General features: G+C 36.8%; 1 pseudogene; it reads right to left on the reverse strand.

Annotated features, from left to right (window-relative positions):
- Positions 1-899: 899 nt before the first annotated feature.
- The window catches only part of LOC138718515 (centrosomal protein of 85 kDa-like pseudogene), a 48,594-nt pseudogene continuing 26,868 nt past the window's right edge, over positions 900-22,625 (reverse strand).

A 22,625-nucleotide genomic window follows, 5' to 3' on the forward strand; every position in this document is an offset into this window, starting at 1 on the left:
AAAAGCTCAGTAAGGCTTCATAGTAGGAGCCGTAGATGCTTTCTGCTGGGTGGTCTGGAAGACCTGTGCTGATAATAGATAGTTCAGGCTCTGGTGGTTGAAGTATACATTTCAAAACTAGGGAATCCAAATGTCTCAGCCCATAAACTTAGAAATACCAGACCAAGATTTTCATCAGACTGCGAACAAGCAGCTGTGTTCAGAAACAGTCTTCTTCATTAGTGTACGTTTCACTTTAGGAAAAGCAAACAGAATAATTTAGTTTATTAAAGTCAAAGGTATTTATCAAATATTTTTCAGTAGTACAGCCCCCTCATCATAGCCATTCTGCAATTATCCTTGCATTTATGCCAAAAAATGCGTGCTTCTGACAAATCATTTTCCTTATCATACGATTGACTTGTGGTCCCATGATCACACACACAAAAAAAAAATCTGGAAAATGAGAGAAACTACACTTTTTGTGCTTCGTGTATGTTAAATAATGTAACTACAGGGGCTCTAAGCAGATTTGGTTTTGATACTGGGAAGCACACCCAAAGTGCCCAATGGCACATAGTGTCATTACAACAAACACAGGATAAACTCGATGACTTCAGTGCCTCACTAATAAATGTTTAAACAATTACTTATCATGCCACAGGAGAAATACAGGAAACAGAGCATTCAACTAATCATTCTTCGCAGCTTGTTCCTACATTCAGTAGTTTGGAGAAAAGATTTCTTGTAGTTTGTACCACTCCATTCAAATGATGACTGTCCCCTGCTCACCAGATTCCCAAGATTAAATCTTCACAATCCGCAGGGAGTTGCATGTGCAGTGCTATTTGCAGTCTTCCAATATGTCTCCTAAATAAAAACGCAAAGGCTTGTGACACAGCAGCATTTAATAAATGTTGTTATTGAGCGGTGCAATTGTCCCCCATGTTCTCAGCATAACAGTCTCACATCATAGTCCTTAATTCATCAATGTCCTTTCGTAACTGACAAACGTCCAAGAGCTTCTTTGAAAGGCTTTCTGTGCTGTGGTAATTTTCATTCTCTTCAGCTGAACAGCTCAGTGATCAGATTCCCAGCAGTAAGGAAAGATTAAGCTCCTCACCCTGAGCTCTCTGAGTCAGAATACTGCACAGTGTTTTCAAGCAAATAAGCAATGGGACATTTCCTTGAACAACTGGTCTGCTATAGGCATCTTCTCAGATACTGGCTGCCTGGACTGTTCCACCTGCCGCATCTGCTCCTTCAGAGTGGCGTTCTCTTCCATCAGTCTTTGGTTTTCAGAGAAAACTTTATTTAACTGCTCTATTTTCCTTTCTTTTTCTTCAAGTTCATTTGTCATCTTCTCAACTATCTGCTTTTCTTGCAAAAGCTTCTCTCGCATAGACTGCATGTCTAAAATCAGTGCAGCTATCTGATTGTGTTGATTGTCTATGACCTTACTGGCTTTCTCATTCTTCTCTTTAAGACATTCATTCTCACTCTGAAGCTGTTTTATGCCCAACAGGGGAAGGCGAATACCATCTTCCAGGCATTTTTCCACTCTCTGTTGTAAACTCTGTACCGTTGTGACCAGCTCTTTTTCTTTTTCCTTCTGACACACGAGTTGCAATTCTCTCTCTGCACTGTGATTGGACCTCTTGGAGCTTCTTTGCTAACTCAGTCATAGTTTCTTGAAGTTGCTTGTTCTTCTCTTCTAAAATTTGTAGCTGTTTAGTCTGCCCTTGTATATCATACAGCATTGGTAGATCAGCCAGATATTTCAATAAGGTTTCAATTTGTCTTTGTTTTTCTTTGCTTTGCTTAGACATCTTCAAGCATTTCTTTTTCAGGCTATTAATATATCTGTCTCTAGCTTTAAGTTTCTCCTCCATCTTCTTTTTCTCTTCACTAGATGTGTTTGAAATCTCTTTTCTAAGTTCATTGATGTGTAATTCCTTATTTTCAGTTTCTGCAAACTGTTCCAGAGTTGCATATCTCTGTCCAAAAGCTTCACAGCTGGCTGCCATAGGTTTGCTTTCTTTTTTACCATTGCCATGCCGCTCCAAAATAGATCGCGAACATGCTCCATCTCTGCCTTCTTCTGGAGTAATGTCATTCTCCAGCTTATCATCGGAAGGCACTGATTCCTTCTGTGTAATTTAAAAGAGATACGTGAGCACTGGCACTGGCTCCTTCTCAACCCATTGCCATGCACAAAGCTCCCTCTTTGAAAACATGCATAGAATGGTAGAAGTGAGGGATGGAAGAGAAGGGAGAAACACCGAGAGCATCTTTGGCATTTCTGTTGAGTAGGGCTTTTGAACAGGGCTTAAGTACACCAGCCCGAGATGCACAGAGGCTAGGCAGAAGCAGCTTTTTGTCTAGATTGTGGGTCCTACTGGCAATCATTTGATACTGATGGGATCTGAAAGAGAACTGAGTGGTGGAAAACCATTTCTTCTTGCAGCAGAAGCCACTAGGTTTTCAGAGGACTCTTAAGCAGCAGGAGGCTTAACTGCATCAGTCCTCTACTAGAAATCAAGCTCAAAGGGCAGCTGCTAGGTGACCCAGGTCATTAGATTGCCCTAACATTGTCTCAGTCCTAATTCAAAAGTTTTCTGCAGGACTGGTATGTCAAGGTCCCCATGACAGAGGGGATGGCATTTCTAAACAGCAATGGGAAGGCTGTGTAGTGTCTTTCTGCGACTGCATGCCTTGCTCTTACCAGGGGTTCAATCAGGCAAGAGGAAAGGAGCCATCTCTGCTTGGATGAAGGCCTGCTGAACTCCACACAAGGTTTCTCACAGGGACCAGTCTAGCAGAGCGGAGCAGGGAAGGGCACGGCAGAGTAGGGCAGAGTGGAGCATCCACCGGCTCCTGTCCCAGTTTGGGCAGTCCTCCTCCCTCTTCCAGCCAGGGGGCTGGAGACTTAGCAACAGGCATTGCCTGATCCTTACTGCTTCTTTGCGGACTGTCTCTTGATGTGAAGCCTCTTCCACCTCCAGTGCTTACGCGGCTTGGCAGGTGACCACTGATGGCTACACTGTGCAGCCCATCCTGGTCCTTCTCCTGAGGCTCGTTGGGCTCATCGGGCTCATCAGCCTCATCAACACAGGCTTAAGAAGCGCTGCAGCATGACAGTCACTCCCATGCCCACCTCAGGTGCTTGGTGAGGTGTTGCATGGTACAATGGGGATGGGGATGGAGAAAGCATAGGGAGGGGGAGATTGTGAGGTGAAGGTGAGAAGAACCAAGAACTGAGTCTCCTCATTGCCAGCCAGAGAAGTGCTGCCAGGCAGAGAAGTGCTGCCAGTCTAGGCACAGCCATGACAGCACTGAGGGCTGCTAATGTACTTTAAAGTTACTTTTAAAATGCACTAGTGCTTTGACTTTTTCTCAGCCCCTGGATCACATTGACTGTATTGTCATACTCTTTGTTTTCTAAGTAAGTTTCTAACTAATCAGATATTTTCAAAAGATATATTTAATTGTTCTGTGCTTGAGTTGTTTGTGATTAAACCCATCTCAGCTTCATCATCTGGTGGAGTTTGTCTCCTTAAATCTTAAAATAACTTTTCAGACCGATGTGCTGCTGGCCCTAACTGACCTTCATAAAGACAGGAAAATAATGCTGAATGTAAGATAATAGGCACTAATAGATCTTTTCAAGTATTTCGTTGAAAACAGGAAGAGTGGAACCAAATGAACAGAAACAGCACTCTTCCACACCTTACTGACTTGGTCTTGTTAGCTTCCTGCTTGATATGATGAAATGCACAATTATTTATATTAAAGTCTCCACTGAATGTAGGTTTTGATCCTTTGCGTGGTAGGTAAACTTTCATTCAGTACTTGCTTGTGAAGGTGAAAATTTTAATTCAGTGTCTATCTCTTACATTTAGTGCTGCAGTCTCTCCTTTCGTTTTTTGAGGTTTTTCCATTTTGGTTTTTTTTTTTTAATAATTCCATCTCTGCATTCCTTGTCTACACTTACATTCTTCAACTGTTGAGAAGGTATAAGTAAACAAGTGTATCTGAACTTGTAATTGTTCAAGATGCTGTTTCTTAAATGTTTATAGGTATCTATGGCATGGCCACAAGGTAATTGGCATAGGAGATCCATATGGGGTGAAGTCTTTGGGGACTGACTTTTTAGGTATACATGACCGTTTATCTCTTCTAGGCAGGTTCCTTCACCATGAACTGCTGACAATCTCTTTTATGTTTTCCGAGGCTATCTATTTGTGTAATGTCTCAGTTTATATGTCCCCATCTAAATGTTCTATCTGTGTATTTTTCATTCTCCAAGAGCCTTCCTGAGATATAGAGCAGAAATAAAAGTCTTATCTACTTAATTTAAATAAACACCAAGTTTGTATACAGTAGAGACAAAGGGGAGAATTTGGATTTGTAAAGTGTGAGAGGACTAAACCAAACCTTGTCAGTTCTTACACGATGTTTTTTTTAAAACTTGTGCACTGAATGGACTGAACCACCAACTTCTGGTATCATTATTAGAAATGTTTGTGAAAGACAGCTTTTCTATGGAAATTTCCATAACACTTAGAAAAGAACTCTGTGGTTTGTCATTTGCATTAAAAAGTTTTCATCACTTTGAAATATCAGTAAAATCATCCAGAAGAAACCACAATTTGACAATGGTCAAAATAATGCTGTAGTGTTTGCCCAAATACTCTAGGTCCTTCAAATTCTAATTTTATTGCATTTGACATCAGATAAAAACTTTACATAAAATTTCACCTAGTAATGCAACGAAAGGAATGCCAAGTACTCTGAATAAAATATACTTCTCAAGATAAAGCAGTTCATTTTCAGCTTAAGTTGAGTTGTTTTTTGCTTGCATTTAGCTCTGGAACCCATTGTTTGAATGGTGCATTGCAGCTCTTTGCCTCTGAATATTTGTATCTTTTTTGGCAGCTATGCCTAATTTAACACTGTGCGCTCTGATTTTCCTTTTAAATAAAACAGCAGAGAGAGGTTAACTGAGGTTCACCTCTCTCAGTTCTCTTGGTCTAAGCTCAGATTCATAAATATATAGTATCTTCATGAATTCAAATCAGAACTGACATATGGTATTAGGGCACATAACAAATATTTTCTGAATTCAAATCTGAGGATATTTCCCATTCGCTCCACATTATTACTACCAGATTCACAGGAATAATGAGGTTGTTTAGCTCCTTCCCAGGATTAATGACTGTGATGGGGCAATAATAAAACAACCTTTCAGCCTTTGAAGACTGAAGGAAATAAAACACCGAGAATGCAAACTACATCTGTAAAGTGCCACAGCTCATGTGGCCAAGGTAAGCCATTTTTTTTTTGTTCTGCTCCCCAAAAAGAGGCAGTAATTATTTGTAATCTAGACTTGACAAGCAGCAGTCAGCATACATGTACCTCCTGGCTGTAGCTATCAAATAGTACTTGCACTCTTTTGCTAATAAGAGTAATTTATGGAAAGTCTGAGTAAATAAATAAAGGTAGTAGACAGAGCACTGTACTGATCAGCATTGATAAGCCAAAAGTTTTAGGGGACCTTCAAATCACTTGACCCGAGACCCTTAATGAGCATCAATAAGAGGAGAATTACCAAATATGGAAATCTTACATATCTGATAACACTGCCTTTACATTTGCTTCCATTGCATGTTCTTCCTTAAAGACAGCTTGGCCAGCTTTAAGAGACTGGAATGTGAGCTCATGGGACCATCTCCTAAAGCCTTATGATGATACAGGAGCTGGATGAATCATGAGGCATTGTATCCTGCTGGCAGTCTGGAGACTTGTGGATGTTAAACACTGAGCCTATCTTCATAGAATCATAGAGTAATTAGGTTGGAAAAGACCTTTGAGATCATCAAGTCCAACCATATGTGTGTCCTACTAAATCATGTCCCCAAACATCTCATCTACCCATGTTTTAAACACCTCCAAGGATGGTGACTCAACCACCTCCTGGGTAGCCTGTTCCAGTGCTTGATAACCCTTTCTGTGAAGAAATTTTTCCTAACGTCCTACCTAATCTTCCCCTGGCACAGCTTAATGCCATTCCCTCCTGTCCTATCACCTATCACTTGGGAGAAGAGACCAACACACACCTTTCTGAAACCTCTTTTCAGGTAGTTGTAGAGAGCAATAACATCTCCCCTCAGCCTCCTCTTCTCCAGACTAAACAAATCCAGTTCCCTCAGCTGTTCCTTGTAAGACTTGTTCTCCAGCCCCTTCACTAGCTTCGTTGCTCTTCTCTGAACACGCTTCAGGACCTCAATGACTATCTTATAGTGAGGAGCCCAAAACTGAACATGGTATTTGAGCTGCAGCCTCATCTGTGCTGAGTACAGGGAGAGAATCACTTCCCTGGACCTGCTGGTCACACTGTTTCTGATACAAGCCAAGATGCCATTGGCCTTCTTGGCCACCTGGGCACACTGCTGGCTCATATTCAGTCGGCTGTCAACCAACACGCCCAGGTCCCTCTCCTCCAGGCAGCTTTCTAGACAGACTTCTTCTAGTCTGTAGCACTGCACAGGGTTGTTGTGCCCCAAGTGCAGGACCCGGCATTTGGCCTTGTTGAACCTCATCACATTGGACTCGGCCGAGCGATCCAGCATGTCCAGATCCCTTTGCAGAGCTTCTCTACCCTCCAGCAGATTGACACTTCCTCCTATTTTAGTGTCATATGCAAACCTGCTAAGGTTCAAACACGTCATCCAGGTCACTAATAAAGGTATTGAACAGGGCTGGACCCAGCACTAAGCCCTGGGGGACACCACTTGTAACTGGCCTCCAGCTGGAGTTAACTCTATTTAGCACAACTCTTAGGGCCTGGCCATCCAACCAGTGTTTCACCCAGCAGAAGGTGCACCTGTCCAGGCCAGTAGAAGACAGTTTCTCAAGCAGAATACGGTGAGAAACTGTGTCAAAGGCTTTACTGAAGTCCAGGTACACTGTATCCACAGCCTTCCCCTCGTTAATCAAACGGGTCTCCTTGTCATAGGAGGCGATCGGGTTTTCTTGGCAGGACTTGCCTTTCATAAACCCATGCTGAGTGGGTCTGATCATATGGTTGTCCTGTGTGTGCTGTGAGATGACACCCAAGATGGCCTGCTCTTCTTATAAGTCAGAAAAGCAATCAGAGCAGATCTGGATCTTACCTACTGAAATAGAGTTCTTAAGAGCTCTTCCAGCTTATACTCACTTCATTTTTCTGTTTCCTGTGCCCTATTAATACTAGATAAGAACAGAGCATGATATATACTCTAGATTCCTTTACTGTAACTTTTATTTCCATTATAATTTGATTTTTCCAACTATGCTTTCTAATGTTATTGCATTGATTGTAATACCCGAGTTTTGAAACATAGAAATCAACTTGCTCTATGCTGCTTGATTTGTTAGTGAACTACAGTTGTTACACGCTTGAATTATTTAATAGAAAAAAACCTGTTTAGTACATTTAGTCTCGCCACAACCACCTGCCAATGCCTCTCCTGCAGTGCAAATCAGATATACTAAGTGGGCAAGCAAGAGATTTCTCACTGCATGCATAAATCTGCAGCAGTGCATTCCTAATAAAATGGCTGGCCAGTGTTATGTGGCATGAATGGCAGATAAATTTGTAGTGGTTTATAAGCCTTTTGTGTGCTGTTTTCTGAAAACTGGCTGCAAAACATCAACACTCTGCTTTGAAATTCTTTGATATGGACGCTGCACATCTGCACAGGTTTCTGTTCTGCACAGGAAGCACAGGGGCAGATAAATTGTCTCCGGAATGCCAGTGCTGGGTCATCAGCTGCTCATCTGAGTGAGGAAATAAAAAAGCAGGATGCTTTAAAGTGAAATGTAATAGCTTTTGACAATCCACAGTTGTGGAACACCAAAAATCTGTCATTCATATGATTCCTATAAATTGACCCCAAAAAAGCTAGTTAAATGCTCAAATGAGCCTTAAGTGTTGTACTGATTGTCTTGGGACAGATTTGTGCTTTTGCCACACATTCTTGAAGTACAAGACAAATAGATGGAAGCAGTGTCTACTGTACTTGAAAAGATATTATCACTTTGTATTAAAGATCCTTCTATTACGAGATGTTGCCTCATTGCTTTACAGCATTACAGATTGCCCACCATTTTTTAAAGGATCATTTGAACTGGTTTTTGTCCTCTTTACACTCAGAAATAGCAATAATTTTCTGTTGTTTCCCTGAGATAGTGAATACTAAATTATATGGTGGTATATTTTGATTCTGTTCTATGCTGAAGAATTCTATTTAAAAGTACACCACTGGAAACAAGTTCGGGGTCTCAAGCTCACTAGCAAAACCCAGGAAGGTGAGAGTCTGCTTACAGTGCATTTTTGGGCATAACCATTAATGACTATGTTACTGCTACTGTAAGAAGAGTATTCACCTGCATCAACTGCCGTTCAATTTGCATTTACTTAATATGTTTGAGCAACATATAAAGGGTTAGAAACACATTTTAGTAATACAATGAACTGAAATTCAACAGTTTTTGTGATAGTAAAACCAAGAGGGTGAACATTAGAAATTATTAATTGGAAAATGGACCATTGCAGAACTCACATGTTCCCTCTTGCTATGCAGTGTCAATTAATGCTGCCTGCTTTATACTTGCCTCTTCTTCATGTTATTTACATATGGTATGTTGAAACTGCACAACTTGGGGTGTTATAAAAAAATTCTATTTCATTTTATTTTGCTTTATTTTTTACTTTTCTAATTGAAAAGCATTCTCCTCTATACTGTAATACAATTTGCAGCAGAAGAATTCCCTGGTGCAAGGAGCTGCTAATACCTTGGCTGTACTTTAACAGCTATAGGTGCGCTTAGAGAAGAAAATTTATCTTCCAAATCATTCTACATATTTCTTTTCCCACCTATTTAATAGTTCACTGCTTCACATCTAACCAATGTCTCTGCAGAAAGCTTTTGAAACCATTTTAAACTGTGAAGTGTCTTCAGTAATAGTGAAACCTTGGAACGTCCTGGACTGTAGCTTTTTCAGATTGGAAATTGAAAGTGCTATTGTGCTCTTAAAGCATTTCATTATATTTGAATTGTTATAGCTTTTGAACAAAAGTCAGTGCTACCTATAAAGACATGTATCTATCTTGTGAGAGATGGCAGGTCTTACTGTCATTGTCTGATTCTGTCACTTTTAACTTGCTTGTGTCAGCTGCAGATCAAAAGCTTAAAACACACAACAAAAGAAGTAAAATAAAATAATATAACGAGGTGCATTTCAAATATTCCTGAGGAAGCATAACAAAACCTTTCAGAATACTCACATTGTTTTTCTTTTTTTTTCTCCCATGACTGAGTGCTCATGCAAAAGTCAAAGGATTTGCAAACTAAAAGCTAAAATCCCTGTATTCAGTTGTAAGACTTTGCCATGTTAAATAATCTTACGAGTTACTGAGTTCACACTGTCATTGAAGTGTTTCTGGTTCTTATCTAAACAATTTTCTTGCACTAAATACTTCTTTTAGAGAATTATGTTTGTTCTGCTGCTTGGGATAAAAAGACTCATTTTCCTTTGGGACTGTGTATGTCTGGCTCCGCTGAATGACTGTGATTTTAAACCCCTAATGTGTTTATTTTCAGTAAATAACTTCAGAGTCTTCGCATATACTGATTCCTTAATTAAAAATATTTTATCTTTCACTTAAGTCTTATACTGTTCTATACTGGCAAAGCAAAATAAGCAACAATTAAATTAATTATTTTGTATGTTTTATATCTTTATGTCAAAACTAAGATCCACAAGTGTATCTTGAAAATGCTTGTGAAAATTGCATGTCTGTCTAATGGGGATAGCATAGCATTGAACCTGAAATGATCAAACAGCTTTGAGAACAGCCTCGGGCAGTGTGTATCACAGTCACTTAATTCTGGAAGATTGTGTGCATAGAGGATAAAAGGTGCTATGTACAACTGGGTTTTGATATCTGTGAACAGAAACATGGCAGGGTATGCTCTATACTAGAAAAAGAAATAGTACACCCATGCCAATTCCAACTAAAAATGAAAGCAGATAAGACATGAATGCAGTAATAGTTCCTTTTTTGTCATCTCCCAGCTTCTAGCAAGATGTGAATCAGATACCTCATCAATTGGATGTTACCTCTTTGTATTTAATAGGCCAAGGTAGGCTGAAGATTTTTACCATTAATTTTCTTGTTTCCTAAGTCCATGTAAATCTTTTTACATCATCTACCTCTGTGGTACTGTCTAGTTACATGTTGGATGAAGAAGTATTGTATTTTAAAGTTCGGAGCACTGGCAACAAGTTGAGGATATTAAGCTCACTAGTGAAAAACAGGAAAGTGAGAGACTTTTTTACAGTGCACTTTTTGGCATAGCCACTGACTGTGTTACTGTAAAATAAGTAAGAAGAGAATTCACCTGCATCAATTGCTCTTCAATTTGCCTTTACTTCAAGTGGTTGAACAACTTATAAAGGGTTAGAAATGCATTTTAGTAATACACTGAACTGTAATTGAGCAGGTTTTGACAGTAAAAACAGTAGGGTGAACATGGCTTTAATTTGAAAACTTTTTCTCTGATTGATGGGCTTTTTTCAATATTCAAAACTTATTTCAATGAAGGAAGACAACTAATTTTAAATTTATTTTCTCCCCAACTTTTTAACAGTTTCAAAATGGCCTTATTGTTGGTGTTGATATCCAGTCCAAATGCATTGGAAGTAAAAGCTCCATTTACAGAAGGCAACACACAGGCTGTTTCAGTACAGTACACCATTTAGGAAAAGAACTCAAAATCAAAGCTAAACATACAGATTTCCATTGTGTCTTCCCTGAGCATGCTAGAGGTGTGAGGCTGGTAAGCACAGCAAAACAGATCTCTTAGTCATGCTATTGCCAGCATATGAAACAAAAGTATCACAAAATTCTCCTACTCATCTGTTAGCTAACTGGCACAGAAGCAGCAATGTTGTACCTGGACAGAGAGTTCAGTACTTTAAAAAAATCTCAGTAGATTATAAAATCCCTTAGAAGATTCCATGGAATACTTTCTTACTTCTTTATTTCTGAAGTGTAAGATGCAAGTATGCAGACTGTCTTATTTCTACGCCTGGCTTCTGCACAATGTTGATATTTTTTGTCATTCCACATTCTCACAATTAACTTATATATATGTGATACACATATATATTTTATACATAGATGTCTAAAGTTCAACACCATTAACTCTGCAATATTTGTCTAGGCTACTAAGATTCAGAAATCCTAGTCTACAAAATGTGTTAGGGAATGTTTACAATTCATGTTCAAATCAGCTCTTCCTTAAAAGTCATCACAGTGAAGTAACAAACTAAAGCTTGCCCTTCAATTGATCTTAACATCACCCATATTTATTTATTTATTTTTAATTAACTCAAAATTGAGAATTGCAAGCACTAAAAGATATAAAGAGAGATAGGAAGGATTTGCATTCATATTTTTTCATTATTTCTAGGACAGACGTGTACTGACTCCTGTAAAGCAAATTATTTGTAAGTATGATAAAGTGAATGTTACAGTGTTAAAGACTGTACTACAGCCTTGAAAATTTTCTGTAAGTAAATTGACTGTCTGCAATTAGCAACATACCTTTCAGAAATCAAATGCAGTTTGTTTTTATTTTAAATTACCTGTATCTAGTTCATTTAGAAAAAAGAATTCAGACTGCCAAGGAACTGTTTTAAGCTCATCCAATGCAATAAAACCAGAAGTTTTGAAATCTCAAGCTTTTCAGAGTAATCTGGGTTTAGTATACAGCGGTGAAGATTACAAGGAGCCATTTCAGCATAAAAAACAGATATAACAATTTCCATGTTCCATCTTGCTTTGATCTTAAATAGTTTGTAAACTCAGTACTTAATTTCTCCCTTTATCATCTACCAGGCTGGACAAAATTATCTTTTTTGGTATTGAGCTTGTTTTTTCTCCCCTGACAGCTTGTGACAGCTCTTGCAGAAATAAAGGCTGCTTCAAACTTCATAAACATAAACCACCTCAAATGAACGTGACAGACCATTAAAGTCATAGAGCATGGTGCATTAAAGGAAATGTTCTTCACTGTTAGGTGAAGAGTATGCTATGCCAATATTTTCCTATGCATAAATATCTTCAATTCAAAATGTTCTCAACAAGGGTGAAAAATGTACTAGAGAAGTAGTTAGTGTTGAATTGACTGTTGAATGATCATATAGATGATATCAAGGCACCTATACAACCTAGTGAATAAGAAATTCTGTCTTCAATAAAGTAAAAACTCTATAGTACAGGAGAGAGCATTGAAACATCCATCTCAGAGACTAAGATCTTTCAGCTGATAGAGCATGAAATTCTCTCAGTGTGAAGTAAAATAAAGATAGTCCTTGGTTTTCTTAGCTAAAGTCTTTAACTTTTGATTAATATTTGACTCTTAAACTGAGCTACCCTAAATAATAAAAACTTCAACTTAAAATTGCATTTACTTCATATGAATGTATTCCAGCTTGCAGCATACCTGAAGGCTGCATTTGAGATTTTAATGTTTAAACACTTTCCATATAATTAATGTGCATGCACACTCACATGTAAATTTATAAATCCATTCCCTTTATTATGGCCTCGATTTTTTATTTAAGAAAATATTAAGGTTTGTAGCATAGTTAAGAGTGATAATTTTAATTCTTATTGATATCAGCCCATAAAGAGTTTGAATGGATTAAATATTACACTTGTATTGTAGTGTTACAAAATACCTAGTGGGAAAATTAACTATTGGAAGAATTAAGCATTCCACGTAAAATGAAAAATATTCAGTTTGCTAACATTTCCTGCAGAGCTATACTTTCAGCACGTTTTAGGACTGAAAAATGAACTGCAGCTATGCTTCCATTCTCTTATTTGCAACAAGGAAAAAACTAAATAATGAAAAAAGAAGAAAATAATATTTGAAAGGAAAGAAGGAGGGAGATAAGTTAAAACCATTTCTGGATGCTTTTTATTGATTTGCTTTTCATTGATACAATAGATCTGGACAAGTTAAAAGAATTTATATCATTTCTTGCTGCACTTGTTAGTACAGAATTCTTACAATGGTTATTTTGATTTTGAAACAAAAAGTATATATTTCTTATGATGATGAAAGTTTACTGAGACAAGGGAAATAATGTTTGTGTACAGAAGACAAAAAGTCTATTTGACAATGAGAGTGAAAACTTCTATTACCTGTTTTTGTAATTGATTTGCTTCATATTCCTTTTTTTCAAGGGATGAGTGAGGGCAGCCTTTCTTAAACTAAGGATTCTCAGTGAATTCACAATATCAGTGTTTATTGTTCTAGTCAAATTAATCAACCTGGAGAATTTCCCATGAATAGGACAATTTAAAATTTATTGTATTTTGAGTGATATCCGTTAGGCATATCTGTATGGCTCTCTGTCTGTATTCTCACTTAAGAACAGATTATTCTATCCTTAGTGACAGTGAATACAACCCAGTTTGTTGCTTTTGCTTGAGTATATCCCTAATCTGATAAGTTTTTATAGGAATAGAGGTAGAATCAGTTTGATAATTTGCAAACTGCTTCAGTCACAGAAATTCCTTCCAGGAATTCCTTCAGTGCTGGTCACATCTGTGGCAGTACTTAAACAATAGCAGAGCAGACTAAATAGAAAAAATACTTAGTCTAATGCACAAATTGTTTTGTTTAGAATTTGGTAGTCTTTAACGAGCAACATCAGAACACAGTTGTCTAAATCTAACAAGAAATTTTCACGAAAGAAGGCAATTATCCAAAAAGACTCTGTCTACAAACCGTTTAATGTAGAGTGCCTCACAAGTCTGAGATAGCCACTTACACGTATTAGAAAAGATGAAGACCAGCAATACGCTGAATCCTTCTTCTCCCTTTGTAAGAAGATAAGTACACACTCAGAACAGAAGGGTTTTCACTAAGTCACCATGAGAACCAAAGAAATAATACAAAACCATAAGAGAGAATGAAATTTTTAACCCAAGAGGATATTCCTCACAGTCCTTTTATATCTAGTAAAGTAGAGGTCTTCTGGAGATAGGATTTCTGAGGAAACAGACTATTGCTTGAAATGACCTTGCTATCTATTCTTGTTCCATCACCTTTATTAAATGGAACAAGAAGTTTTTATCATATTTATCAAAATAATCTTCTAGGTATAGCCTTTTGGCTACAATAAATTGAGCAGCATGGCCTAATTCCAGAAAGATTTTTCTTGGAGAGAAGCATCACCAACACTGCAGTCCTCTAGACTGCCTCCAACTATAGCTGAGACAAGGGCTGCACCTCAGTGCTTTCTCTTTGCATCTCAGAAGGTACAGAAAAGATCTGAAAGGTTTTTCTATGTTTTCCTATTTAAGAAGCGTATATAGTATCTAAGCATGATCAGCCTACGCACTTTTAGCAGGGGAAACATGCTTTATTTCTTGCAAATGCACACAAGAAAAATGTTATTAAAAATTAATTGTTTTTTAGGATTTGCTGCCCCTCTGCTCAATGCAGTCTTTTCAGATTGTCATAAGAGGATCTATTTCTTCCCCATCATCCCATTTAATTTGTCTCTCTACTTCTTTTCTTAATATGCCATCCTATTTCTTCCAGTTTCTGTAGTCTCATTAGCACTACAAATTTCTGAGATTTATTGCCCTCTTCATCTCTGCTGGGAGTTTGAAGTTTTGAGTGATTAACTATTGCTGCTAGCTGCATCCAGTTCACAAAAATCAAAATGCTTTCTGCTTCCTTCAGTTACTATGATAGTATGAAGTCCTTAATGCAAGTTCAGAAAGAATATAAAATAAAAAATGTTTCCCTTTTTTCACTTAGAACTACTATGTCTGTCTTGTGGTAATCCTTTCTCGTACAGATTCGACAATATGTTTACATTCCCCAAGGTGTCTTACTCAAGCCTCTTTTAAAAATAAAGAACTCTTTTGTCTCTCTCTTCTTTGAAATGCACATTTTTTACTCAATTTTCATTGAGTAATGAACTCTTAGAAGTTGCTGAAACCAGTGGACTTCACAACCCATCTGGATCCCATCAACTCTAGCCTGACAGCTGGAAGAAAAGGCTGCTGCTTTTCTGTGCTATCACTCCCAGGCAGCAGTGAAGCTGTGTGTGAAAAGCCCTCACCCAACAGCAGCTGCCCAGTCACTGATCCCCAAGCCCACATCTCTCCCACCTACCTGACTCTGGAAACCATAAGCCCTTGAGGTTTGTGGTCCCAGTTCTCTTACAGGTGTCTAGGTCTCTCTCAACCTAAAGGCCTGCTAGTCAGGACTTAATTTAGCAAGTGTTTGCACAGAGCTACACAGAATAAAGACTGCACCCCCATATGATAGCTAGAATGGGAATTAATACGAGTAGAGGGTAGACTGCCATGGTCAAATGTAAGATCAGTCAGACAGACCTACAGACAAGCCACCTGCTTACACCCAGCAACTTTTATTCCTTTTCCTCTATACTTGCCCACACTTTTCCCTTTTGATTGTCATGGGCAAAACAGTACCAGCCAAGGTTTTTTACTTAATATAATCTAATTCCAATTAACCTGAACTTTTAGCTACTGATCTAAACATTGGGAAGAATAACAAAAACCACACACAAGATCCCCAGATATTAAAAAATAGGAGAATCCCTTTCCTTTCCCAAGGCTCAAATTCAGTATAAGTGTTCCCCATCACCTTCCTAATTCTTACCTCCCCTTATCTTCACCAAACATCCAAGTCAGCCCCTCTTTGTCCCTTCAGAAAGGTGATGGGCAGTGAAGGGGATCAGAGCATAATGGTTTCTTTCTTGCTTCTTACTCATTTTCCCCAGCTTAAGAATGGGTTTCTCTACTCCATTGTCTTCTCCATTCTCCACATCCCAAATAAGTACCCCACTTGATGTCCTCTCACACACCAATGTGATCTAAGGATAGATATGGTGATTAGGATGGCTTTTTATTCCTAAAATGCTGTGGGGTCATTCTGAAATTAGATAAAAATTATGATATGTGTACTTAAATTTCTTTTTATGTCACTTACATAAATGATAAATATCTTGTTTAGTTATTCCAGAAATATCTCCTTAAATGCACAGTGTCTGGCAGATAATACAGGGAATGTTCCAAAACTTCTTAAATGAGTATAGTATCTATAGAAAGATTGTGGGATGGAACTACTGAGGAGCAGCTAAGTTGGACTCTTAAGTGACAGCACCAGCGTGTAAGAGCAAAATGAATTACATTATAGAGCAGAACAGCAGTAAAGGAGCAGAAAGCGGACAAAGCAGAATTTCATATGGAAAGGACTGCAGACAAAAATTGTAAAAGTTTATATATGCCAAATTATCTCTACAATCCAGGGAAACTCTACTAAACAGGGGAAGCAGTAAGTCTCATGGTACTTTCTGTTGCAGATGAATTCAGCTAGAAATTCCTACCTTGTTCTTTATACTAAATAATGTGGTTTTGGTAGGATAATTGTATTATCTTGTCATTTCTTTATGGGTCAGAACAGCTAGAGGGCAGCTACATTCAGAGAAAAATACTTATGCAGAAAAGAACAAAGGTGGACTTTCTTTCCTGTCCTATTTTTTTCTTTCTATACTAAGCGTGTTTTGTAAAGAAAGATCATCTTTAAATTTGTTTCTACAGTTTACTATTTGGACACATTCCTCTGGGGACAAGTACTGAAATAAACTTTTAATGTTTATCTTTGCTATAATTATCACCAAACTACCTGACAGGAGAGGTACTCTGACTTTCTTGGGGTTGACTTCTCTGGATGCTGTTTTTCTTGAAAGATTTCTTTTTCTTTTGAAATGATGGTTTTTTTGGTTCTTCTGGGGTCTAGCAAAACTGCATACTGATTTTGGATTTGTGAACATATTTTTTCAGTATGGTTGTTTGTTTATTTATTTGTAGTATGTTGCACTTAAATTATGACTGTTCACTACGTACAGACATTGTATTTTGAAAACAAAAAATGTGGCTTTTACATTTTCTTTTCTGGTATTTCTGTAAAATCTTTATCTCCCTTCCCTAGACTCATTAGTCTCCACTTTTAAAATCCATTCTAATGCTGCTGCTTTTATGATGTCTAAATTATTTTGATGCTTTATGAACATGCAGTGTTTCAGGATTCTGATCAGAATGCTACTTTGAATCATTGGTGCCAGTTGGAAAATGATGAAAAAGGAATCACTTCATTAACTTGTATTACGGACCAAAGCTAAAAGTTTGATTTAAATGTAACATAGTTCACTACATTATTCAAGCATCAGGGGCTTTTGTGTTAGCATTACTGATGGTATTTAGTGCAGAAATAGACAGCATTTTTCTTACTGGGACATGATTAAGGTAGATAGGGTAGTTCTCTGCCTAGTTTTCTCACAAACTTTATTTCCATTGCTTTCCCCCAAATTCCCAATCAGATCTGCAACTCAAAACTTTCATTTATCTTTGCCTTTCTGGTGTTTACATGTGTAGCTACAAAATGGTGCAAAGACTTTTCACAGGGATTTCTAAACACATTAAGCATCTCCACATCCACTGCCTGGAGATATGATCACCTTTGAAAAAGAACTGCAGTTATATATAGGAAAACGAGCGTATATACTAGACCAACTATTACATTGTATAAAATATTTTAATTTTCACTTTCAGTCATGTGCCATCAGGGTTCTCAGACAATCACAACTATGAGTAAGAGTGCACATAAAAATATCACCCTATGCACACACCAACTAATGTGTACATAATTAAAATATCATTCCAGCCATATGCAGAGGAAGGTATGCAGGAGATTGAACATAGGATTAGCCTGGTTTTCTCTCAAATTAATCACATAGTTTGTCTGCTCTATATAAGAATTGATGCAAAATGTACGAGCAGAAGATTTTCTTGGATTAATCTTTAGATAAGATTACTGTGTGTCTCTTTAAGAAAGAGGCATGCAAGCCCTAAGATCTGTTTAGGAGCAAACCAAGGGAAAATCTGATTTCTCACTTGGACAATCCAGTCCTGATGTAATTCTGTCTGTTATCAACAGCTTTTTTTAATGCTTTTGAGAGTAGGCAGAGAACAGCCTACTTTATTTAGCTGCTTTTGTGAGTCACTGAAAGAAAGTTCAACCCACCCCCACCCTCCGCCCAAAAAAAAAAATAACTGTACTGGGGAAGAGGTTCTCGTGATACATTAGGGAATTGTTGAGCAGATATAAGAATAGGGCAAAAGTCAGTAAAAGCATTTTGAGGATAATCAATCACAGGAATATCAGAGGTGCCTGAAACTTCTGTGAATTCTGTTATCAAGGTCAGAATAAATTTCACATTTTATAAAACAAATATCTTAATAATAAGGCACCATTAAAATCTCCATTTTGAGGTGGTAGTTATTATGAAAAAATGAGTTAATTTCTTCAAATCTGCCATGTTAAGCTTGGTAAGGCACTGCTTAATTGTGAATTCTAAGGAGATCTTATAGAGATTCCCTAGTGGTAAAAGCAGGTTTGCTATTATGTTGGAAATGTGAAACAAATGTATATACTTATAAATTATGTGAAATGGTATTTCATTGTACTGCACAACAGTTATGTCAACTAATAGCTGCAAACCTCTAAAACCATAAGTAGCAGAAAATATATGGAGTAACATTCATTTGGGGGGACAAGAGAGGTGTAATTCAGTTGTTGAATCAACAAGCTGTATAAAGCGATATGTACAATCATCCTTAATTTTTTCACAGTGATTAGAAAGTGGGAAAGTGGAAACTATCAAAACTCAGCCTTGTAAAAAACAGTAATTATTAGAAACTTCTCATCCTGCTTTCTTTTTTTTGCTTGCTTGCTAAATAATATTATAGCCATATTTCAGTACTGATGGGACAACAATGGTTATGGAAATGGAAGATATCCAGAAGGTTGATTTCACATGCATTATTATTTAAATAATTACTATCATCTAGGTCTGTTGAATTTGCCATGGTTCTTAAGGACAAGGCAAAAGAAAAGCGTGAATGCGCAGGAATAAAATAGCTAGGTTTTTGAACCACAGATGACAGCTGGATTAGATATGATTCATATTTGATGTGAAATTTCATCTCAATCTTTTATTCTAAGTATGAATATTATCAAAAATCTTCAGTTCTCATACTTGATTGTATTTGATACTTGATCATATCAAGTCCAAGACAGCAGAAACCAGAATATCAGCATACCATAACATATTTCTCCACCTTTCTCTTGCTTTTGCCCTATAAAAATATTGCTTTTTGCTTCTTGCTTTAGCATGGTAAACTAAAATTAATGTATAAGACTATTGGAAAGTAAACTATGCTTCATATTTATAACAATCACTTTTCTTCTTGGACTGATAATTTAAACTTTTCTAAATATCTGTTGGAATTCCTTTTCTTTTAATTAGCTTAATTTAATAGATTAGAACTCAGTTGCATAATCAACTTTACTCCACCCTTTATACCACAGCTGTTAAGAAAAAGATGGAAAAAGATGTAATTCACTACAACATTCAAAATTTATTTTCCAAATACAGCCCAGGAATGTCAGCACTACTGGGATTGAGCTGAAAGGTCATTCAAGATGGCTTACCATGCTGACCTTTATTTATGACTGGAGTAAACAAATCAGTGAGAGTATATGCTATTCAGATTTTTATTCCTTCTTTATTCTCATTCTGTAATTGTGACCCATCCATAAGAAATTTCCTTGAGAGTGTGATTGTCTTGTAATAAACACTAATTAGCTCTTGAACTGCTACTAGCATATGCTGCAGCAGAATTTCCCCCAAAATGGCTTGAATGGAATGGTGCCATCTGTCTGGGTTGAGTTCAGCTAACAATGTCACATTATGTTGTTTTAACCTTTTCAATAATTAATGAGAAATTTACATGGTCTGCTAAGAAAATGGAATCTCCCAAATTACTACTGGACCTTCAGTTTCTGTGCAATCAACAGTTCTAGTGAATTGTAAGCAGCATTTAGTTTTAATACTAGTAAAAACAAACTTTATGGACCATTTTCTCTCTCATCCTTGAAACTGGAATTCTGATGTGAAGCACACTTGGGCTACAGAAGTTCTGTTGATTTCTGTATTCTGGAACATTGCCTAAAGTTGTGAATTCTGTTTGATCTCATCTCCTTTATTTTAAATAACTTATAATTTATATTGGTGGCAACTAACTCTTTGAGAAATATATGAAAACTGAAACTTGTAAGTCAAAAATATGTCAAACATTTGCCTATTGGCAAACAAAACACATAGAACAGACTTAGTTCTTACTAATAGACCTTACTAATATCTATCAAAGATTTTTTATATCATACATTATATAAATTCCATCTTTAATGTTTGTATGAAAAGAAAAGGGGTAGACCTAAACCTGAGTGAGTTCCAACTGAATTACACTACTTCAGAATGAAAATAACAAGTTTGTATTTCTGTGAACAACTTTAGAGCAACACCATTACACCACAGTGTTTTATGCTCTACATTATGCACACTGAACTGATTTAAAATATAAAAATATGCAATTCAGCTTATTAAAGCAATCACTGAAGAAAAGAAAGACTTTCTATACTAGCAGTGTAGGAGTAGAGAATTCTTCCATGGGAATTAAAGAAATGAGAATAATAAATTGGAGAGGACAATTCATTGATGACACTTTTCCTTCAAATTAAAAGCAACTTCAGTAATACATGTTTGCATTCCTGCTACAGCTAGTACATGATTTTAAATAGTTTACTAAAATGAAAAATTTTTAAAATAATATCAACTGATAAGAAGCTCACTGTCTAAGAATAAGCCTTTCCAGCTGCTTGAAAGCATACTGTTTCCCAAGGAGCATTTCTATGGTGCTCATAATCCCAGATAGCCCTTCTTGAGACAGAACTAGCTGTCTTGATCTGTCACTTTCTTTCCTATCAGAGCATGATGTGCGTTCAGTATAGAGAGATATTGAAAATGCACTAATCCTAAGACCCATAAAGTTATACAGCCATTAGTCCTAAAATTCAAGAAAATTCTTTGCGGAACAAGGTCAATGAAAATAATGCAGAGAACAGAGAGGAGTATGTCATCCTTACTTGCTTCAGATCTCATTCCTATGCGCATCTAATGAGGCAGAAAGGCAGAGAAACCTGAGCACTGTATTGACCAGGTATGCAGCTGAATACTGAGGCATCTTCACTCTTGAAAGGATATCTTCTTCACGCACATCAGAGGTCTAGTCCCCAAGTGTTGTGTAGTGAGAATATTCAAGCTACAGAGAATTGATGAATACATGAATCTTTCACAGATTTTTCGTCAACCAATAAAATGAGAACAGAGAGGTCTGTTTTAATTCTTATATAGCCTCTGTTCAGCACCCTAATAATTTAGCTGTTATAGTTTAGATGTGTTACATTATCTCTTACCCTTCTACACTGAAGTAAGCAGTAATTCTAACCATCAATGTACAAAGAGTTTAGGACTACTCCTTTACGATTTCTTTCAAATAGATATTTTTTTGCTGAGTTAGTGTACTCACATTCTAGAAAGTATAAGTAACAATAATGAATTTAGTAGTGTCCCTGTTTTCCAGCACTGGTAAGAGTACAATTGCACAACTGAAATGTTATTTTTTTGTGTCAAAAATGTAAAAAATGTACAAGTCCCAAGGCTGTAACCATTCATTTTCAGACTTTCCTGACATTCCATTAAATATAATGTATAATTGGCAGCATTATACTAGCAGTATAATTCTTCCAAGCATAGATAGTTGTAAGACTAAATGAGGATTGTAATAATTTTTTAATTAACAACAGGTTACTTTGATTTCTTATCAATAGAATAAAATACTTGAAATGACAGGAAATTCTTCATATTTAAAGGTAGTAAAATAAACAAGTCCAAAGTTTATGAAGGTAGGAAACTGTTGTGTAACCTGATTTATTTAAAGTAAAATCTGCTAAAATACTGATTTGTATCAAATATATCAAATGGCTGACTACAATTTACATTTGCAGTTTAAAAGAACACACAAGCCTTCTCTCAAAGAAATGGTACATAAAGAAAAGATGAAGAGTAAAGCAATAGAGGAAACTACAAACAGTAAAATTGTTATCCTTTTGGGATTAATGAAAAACATGTAAATTGCTAAATTTAATTACAGGATAGATGTGTTCAATATTATTCTGTTAAATATGTAAGAAAGAAAAGCAACAGAAAAGGAATGGAAATTTTCAAAGTAAAGGATGAATATTCCCCCCATGCCAAAAACTGAACATTAAGATTAAATAGGCCTTTGCTATTCCATTGTATAATCTGCAGATGTTACATTAATCCATGTAATTGTTTGGAATCTTCTCCTATACCAGTTTTTGACAGCATTAGTGAAAATTGAGATGAAGCTTTTACAAAACTCATTTAAAACTGTGACAAGATCTTTAAAAGGATACAACTAAACCATTTACAGAAAATAACCTTTAATCTTCGCTATTGGAAAACACTCTAATATTAACCACTGCCTTGAATGCTGGATCATATTATGAAATATAGAACAAGAGCTGTCATACCTGAATGCATCAGTGAATCCC

The sequence above is a fragment of the Phaenicophaeus curvirostris genome, chromosome 3 (assembly GCF_032191515.1).
Source record: "Phaenicophaeus curvirostris isolate KB17595 chromosome 3, BPBGC_Pcur_1.0, whole genome shotgun sequence".
NCBI classification, from domain to species: Eukaryota; Metazoa; Chordata; class Aves; order Cuculiformes; family Cuculidae; genus Phaenicophaeus; species Phaenicophaeus curvirostris.